This window comes from Triticum aestivum, chromosome 5A, assembly GCF_018294505.1.
Source record: "Triticum aestivum cultivar Chinese Spring chromosome 5A, IWGSC CS RefSeq v2.1, whole genome shotgun sequence".
Classification (NCBI taxonomy): domain Eukaryota; kingdom Viridiplantae; phylum Streptophyta; class Magnoliopsida; order Poales; family Poaceae; genus Triticum; species Triticum aestivum.
This window is the reverse complement of record NC_057806.1, coordinates 566,444,785-566,452,235: the sequence shown is the minus strand read 5'-3', so window position 1 is coordinate 566,452,235 and position 7,451 is coordinate 566,444,785.

The window sequence follows — 7,451 nt, the reverse complement described above, 5'->3', positions numbered from 1 at the left end:
CTAAAGGGGTCGAACTAGAGACATTGAACTGGCCAGACCGTTCAAGGACTTGGTTCCTCGGGGTTGGGGAAACTTTGGACCCTGGTACAGGGAAGTTACGTTGGACGAACGAGCAACTTGCAATACCCGCAAAGAAGCTTTAGAAGTATATCACCGCAGCGCAGCAAGGGACGTTCATTCCCGGCAGAGAGAAGGACGAGCTGACTGAGGCCCTCAGGAATCCTGAGCACCCTGGACAAACACGAGGCACGCCAGGCTCCGTTCCATGGAAGGTTGGATTTTTCGGCGCAGGTGGTTAAAAAACCCGGGAGAGGAAGAGGAAACAGGAGTTGAGCGAAATGCAGAAGCTCAGTGCAAGACTACTAAAGCTAGAGGAAGCAGAGAGCCAGCGAGCTGCCGGCCAACCATCTCAGCGGCACGAAGCTACCCCACCATCTCAGCGGAGAAGCAGCTGGCTTCCACAGAGCTCGTTCAGCCCGACTTCACGGCTCCTAACTACCCCATGGATACTATCATGGAGGCTCAATATTGCCAGCTTATGACGAAATGCCAGAAACCTCACTTTGAACGTGGTTGTTGGCTCTGTTGCACCTCCTCAACCTGACTAAACTTTTCACTGCCTTCCGATTCCACATGGCTATGTTGTTGTGATGGTGGATGAAGTAATGGAGGGATTTGAGGAGCTCGAGCTTGACCACTCTACAGGTGAAGGGGACAATCAGCTGGGTCATGCTTTGATGACTCCATGTCTATGGCGGAAGGAGTACATCAAGCTTCCAAACTGGACGTCTCCTCCTCCTCCTCCGGCGATTCAGGGCACTCTGCCTCCTCCTCCTCCTCCGGTGAGTGATCAGGGCACTCCGCCTCCTTCTCCGCCTCCTCCGGCGCATGAGGCCACTCCGCCTCCTCCTTTGCCTTCTCCAGCGCGTCCGAGCAGTCTGCCTCCTCCTCTGCCTCATCAGGAATGGCGGAAGACAGACGCCACCCCTCCGGCTCCTCCAGCGCGTCGGAGCACTCCGCCTCCTTCTCTGACTCGTAAGCAATGGAATAGAGACGCCGCCGCTCCGGTGGCTAGCAGTACAGCCAGAGGCGGGAGGCAATTCAGATACGGTCCATCTCTCAAGCCTCTAAAAAAGTTACCATACGAGAGGACCGAGAAGGAAAACGCGGAGATCTCTGATGCCCAAGTGAGGGACCATTTTGCAAACAAACCTCCACCTTTGAAGGAGATGATAGATCCGGTGAAAGCGAAGCGCACTATCGATGCCCTGAAGCGACCACCACCGCCTCCGCCGGATACCAACTATGAACGTTGTATTAAAAAGACATATGAAGATGCGCGGCAGTCAGGAAGTAGTTCAAGTGATGCAAGGTTAGCACAACATAGAAGTGGAAAACAATTCCCCAGCTCGGCGAATAGGTAAACCAATAGTGCCCCCTGCTCAAGGTGTCTAGCGATATCGTCGCTAATCTGCCGTGGATAGTGCCTAGTACCAATCCTGCTGATTACCTGGGCGATGATGTAGTGGTTGAAACAATGGAGGTGGACGAATTCAGATACCAGTACGGGAAGCCTCTCGTCAAAGATGGAAGTCCTCCTCTAACAACGATGATGCGAAGATTCCATGAATGTTACATGAAACCTGCAGCGAGTCTGGGAAGGATGTTTTGACAATGAGAATTAAAGAGGAGCACGACCTCGTTGGAACTGGTCTGTTCTTTGTTGAATTTGACGAGTTATTCCAGTTATACAATCAAAAGGCCCTCGACAAAACACTTGTGACTTGTTACTGTCTGTAAGTACTACTTTTGTAATTAAGTCTTTGTATATAGCTCAGCTCTTTCATTGCATGTGTATATATAATTATCCTCACTGTATTATGCAGATTGAAGATCGTCGAATGCAGAAAAGCACAAATATATGACATTGGGTTCATTAACCCAAATATCATACATGAATGGACGGTTAAAAAGAATGCCACAGAAACTGAGGACAACTTGCTACAATCGTTGCTCAAAAATCAAAACAAAGATAAAATACTATTTCCTTACAACTTCAAGTGAGTGTTACTGTCTTGTGCATATTCGGTTTCCCTTATTACTTGAGGTTATAGCAATGTAACTGATGAGTTATGCATGCGTGCGCAACTTCCACTATATTCTCCTAGAGATTAAGCTCGAGCGGGGAGTAGTAACCGTCTTAGACTCAAGAGGAAAAGATCTCGAGGACTATGCGAACATGACTCAAATGCTCCAGAAGTAAGTTCAATCGATCATTATCGCATCATATCGGCAACTTTATTCATTTCCTGATATCAAGAAATTATTTTCTTTGTCTGACAGGGTTTGGAAAGAGTTCACCGTAATTACTCCGGGACTACCAAGCGAGCTATGATTTACACACCCGAAAGTAAGTACTACTACCTAGTTCCGCGCATCTCCCATTGATTTTAATTAGTTTCATCAATACCATTTAGCATGCTTGCTTATCAGTTTGATTGACCTCTATTTCTCGTAAAGTGCTTGTGGCAGGAATCCGAAAATGATTTTTGTGGATACTACGTTTGCGAGTTCATCTACAACGCAACGGCCTCTAACAAGCGGGGCTACTCTAAAAAAACAGTATGAAGTGCGTAAGCAAAAATATTCACAATTTTATTTTATTACCATCATTTGTGTTGAGTTTCATTCATATACATGTATTGATCCTATTCTTCCATTTAGATCTAGCAGATACAGGATGAACTCCTACCATAAGATCGCATATGAACAATTTTCAAGAGGAATTGGCGGGATTCTTTCTTGACCACGTCATCAATAAAGCCGGAGAATACCATGTGAAAATTGATATAGACATGAGATGTTAGGGATTGTAAGAGGTCTTATATTGTATATATATATAGCTAGTAGCGTCGGATAGATATATGTTCATAACGATCTTGTGTAATTAATGGTTCCTTCATTTTCTTATTAGTTAGCGTGTCGAGTTCTCTTTATATGTATAATAACTAGCGTCGACCAAGCACGAAGATAAGAGAGGTCACTTCTCTCTATTAGTTAGCTAACACAATATAAGAAACCCCTAAATTAACCCTTCAAAACCCCCTAACCCCCGCCCCCCCCCCCCCCCCCTCAAAAAAAAACCCTGCTCCTGCCAGCTGCTAACGCGTGGATGTCTTTTGGTCTCGGTTGGTGTTACCAACCGGGACCAAAGGTGCTTATGTCTGGGCGCCCCGCAGCGGCCACGTGAAGCCCTTTCTGTCCCGATTCGTAAGCGAACCGAGGCTAAAGGTTTTGAGTTTTAGTCCCGACCCTTTAGTCCCGATTTTAGAACCATGGCTAATGGACCTCTGGAACCGGGACAAATGACCCCTTCTTTTGCTAGTGGAAGCATATATCGTTGAAACAACTCTTAAGAATTTCCGGACACCAAGGACACAAACATTGGCGTGCTGCTCCGGAGCACTGCAAACGAGATGCTGACTTGCTGAGGGAGCATGATGAATGACATGGTGTTGTGCAGTGACCGGAACTGTGCTTGGGTGCCACCTGAATTCTTGCACGCTAATCGACTGCATGTGCACTTGCATGCTTTCTTTTATAAGACACAAAAATGTATACCGTGCCAGTTTTTTTTTTTTTTTACGTCAACTCAATGTAATAGTAGCATTAACCGCAAGGACAAATAAAGATGTGCTATCGAGTACTACTCCTAGTTGAACTAATTTGAGTTTTCAAAACTTGGGCAGTGATTCCTTCTACAGGCCCCCCTCCTTCTCACGGGTGATCAAGCTGCCTGCTCCCAACGGCCGCAATGGTCCATATATAGCATAGCATTAGCCTTAATTGTATAATGGTACATGATAGCAGTTTATTACAACAATTAATTCCCTGTGCAAAACTCCTACTCATTTCGTTCCTAAATATAAGTCTTTGTAGATATTCCACTATATGGACTACATATGAAGAAAAATGAGTGAATCTTACACTCTAAAATACACTTATATATATCCGTATGTGGTTCATAGTAAAATCTCTACAGAGACTTATATTTTGGAACATAGGGAATACCAACCATGTCTTTAAAAGGCACCCCGCCGTCTCTACTTGCTCACCAAGGTGGTACCCAAAGCACATCCTTCCATGTTATCGGAGTTCGAAATCGAGACTGATTCTTGTAATCTGCATGGTGAGCCAGCGAAAAATTAAGTAGTAGTTTAATGAACTCAAGAAAATGCCAAATGTAATATCTTCCATGGGACTAGGAGGCTCAAGGAAGTAGGCGATATTCCAATAAGAATGAAGATCTTTGAGCAAGCGAGCTAGGGATTGGCTTTTCGATGACCACCTCACCAGCGCAGCAGCATAGACTCATAGTCTGGCTATTCTATATCACAAGGGAAAGGAATTGTGGCACAGAGCTCGTAGAAGTTCTTAGACACATATGAAATATTCTTGTTCAGCTGAAAATAAATAATTATGTTCATCCACTCCACAGCTAATATGAAAGAAAGAAATCAGTAACACAAATTAAGTGTAACCTTGTATTTTAAACATAAAACATCATTGCTACCAGCGTATGCAGCAAGAAACGATGCATACAGCTATCGTACAGATAATCAGCAAAAGCACAAATCGGCTGCAACTAAGATGATGAACACTCTTGTACTCTATCTGTTTTTAATAAACCGAAAACACAACTCAAAGAAGTTTCCTAAAAATTCAGCATGATTTTATTCCTACGCCAGATCGGTAGCTCTCCTTGGCGTCATCGGTCATCAGGTGGTGATCCAACCGCCGGTAGCATATTGTGTGGCTGGGACTCGTCCTCTGCTTTGCTCTGTTCGGCCTGAAGTAGCTCTGCTTCCGTACGTCTTCTTTCTTCAAATAGGATGTGTTAAAGCGGGGGTTGTTAGAAAAAATGCAGGCCTTCAAAATATGTACTACTTCCTTCGATCTTTTTTAGTCTGCATATAAATTTTGTTTGAAGTCAAAGTATCTCTACTTTGACCAAACTTGTAGAAAAAAAGTATCAACATTCCCAATGCCAAATCAATATTGCTATGTTCATAATGAAATATATTTTCATAGTATATATATTTGGCATTGCAGATATTGATATTTTTAATATAAATTTGGTCAAACTTTGAAAAGTTACACTGGACATAAATCTAAAAGGCAGAGTAAAAATGATCGGAGGAAGTACACGTAGTATGTCTCGCTGCTTTCTTACTGTGATTGGATTTGGTGTTCGTGTGGAAGTATACAATCGTAAGTGGCAAACTAACTGAATCAAGGATGGAGATAGAAATACTTCTTTCTTTCATAGAGCCATACTTAAATGAAGGAGAAGGAACACTATTGTCTATGTCAAAGATGAGAACAATATTATTCACTATATGCCAAAGCAAATCAGTAATACTTTTGTGAGCTACTTTAGACACATTTTTTCTTCTTCCAATATTAATTGTGGCAGGCCTTACTTAGACTCACAACTTCCTCAACATAACAATGACTACACATACTCGATGCCGGACAAACAAGAAATATGGAACACCCTCAATGAGATGAAGAGGAATGCATCGCCAGGGCCTGATGGATTCAACGTCGAGTTCTACCTTGCCACTTGGAGTTGGATTGGAGATGATGTAACAAATCTGGTAAGAACTTTTTTCGACACGGGGATCATGCCAGCACACATCAATGATACTCACATTGTTTTGATCCCCAAGAAACTAGTCTCCTTGGTGCCAGCTGACTATAGACCGATTAGTCTTTGCAATGCAGTATACAAACTCATTGCAAAATCTCTCGCCAATAGAATAAAGCCTCATCTTCCGGATTACGTGCATCCTTCACAACAAGCTTTTATTGAAGGGCGTTGTATTAGAAATAATATCATTATAGCCTAAGAGATAAGCCACTCTTTTGTTCTTAACTCCTGGAGGCACCAATCTTTCATGATTAAGATAGACCTTGCTAAAGCTTTTGATCGTCTCGAATGGAATTTCATTGTCGCAGCACTCTCACGTAAGGGCCTGCATGGTCATTTCATCAATCTTATCCATGCTTGTATTTCATTGCCCACCTTCTCTGTTGTCATTAATGGTCAGCCTTTTGCGAGGTTTCGTAGCGGCAGAGGTATACGACAAGGTTGTCCCCTCTCTCCCTATCTTTTTGTCCTTGCTATTAGTGAATTGTCGCTAGCGTTGTAGGATGCTATGTCCAATAGCTTACTAGAAGGGGTCATCCTAGGACCAGATTGCCCTCCCATTCACTCGCTGCTTTTTGCGGATGATCTCCTCATCTGTGATAAAGCATCAATCCAGGATGCCGTGACAATGAAGCAAATCCTTGACTCCTTTTGTTCTGCTTCAGCCGAATTGGAATAAATCGGGTATCATCTTTAGTAGACATGTGGATAACAATAATATGGAAGCCATCAAGAGAGTTTTTCCTGTCCAGCACATAGATGATTCCTTTGTTCACTTGGGGCACCCTCTTATTCTCCCGGCGAAAAATAGAACCTCAACTTATAACTTTGTCCTAGACAAATTTAAGTCCAAGCTTAGCACTTATAAAGCTGATAAACTTTCATATGCAGCTCGGCTTCAACTCATTCAATCTGTTTTTTCTTCAATCCCTGTCTATTACATGTCTAACATTTTCTTCTCTAAGAAGTTTATTGCAAAATTGACAGCCATCATCAGGAACTTCTGGTGGACTGGAATCAGGGAGGAATCCACTCGTAGCCTCTGCCTCAAAGCTTGGAAAGACATATGTGCTCCAAAAAAGAAGGCGGTTTGGGTATTAGGAATTTGCAAGTGGCCAATCAAAGCTTGATCCTCTTGTCGGCCTGGCGCATTGCTCAAAACCCTGATGATCAACTCCACAAGATCCTGCGGGCCAAGTATTTTCCAGATTCATCTATCTGGTGCCCAAGCCAAATATCCCCAAATCAGCTTTCTGGGCCTCTATCCATAAAATCATTCACATTCTTAAGACCCACTCTTTCTATCAGTTAACTGTAGGCAATGTTTCTATCTGGAGTTCACCCTGGTGCTCCTCCTGGAATTCTATCTACGGAAATTTAATCATTCAACCATCAAACTTCACTTACCCTGCTCTTGTCAAGGACTTGTGGCTCCCTAACCAAAAGAAATGGAATCATAAGCTTATTGACACTATTTTTAGACCTCCAACTGCTCAGGCCATCAAGTGCACTCCCATTTTAAATTCAAATGAAGATGCTTTACTTTGATGGAAGCTAACAAACAATGGCAGATGCCATGCCAAGAGTGCATATTATGCTTGTGTGCAGGACTTGTATAGCTCAGGCAAGGATAAACTGAGGCAGCAATCTCCAACAACATGCCATATCCTTAATCAGGTATGGAAAGACAAATCCATAATCCCAAGGGTTCACACTTTTGCTTGGAGGTTTCTTCGGA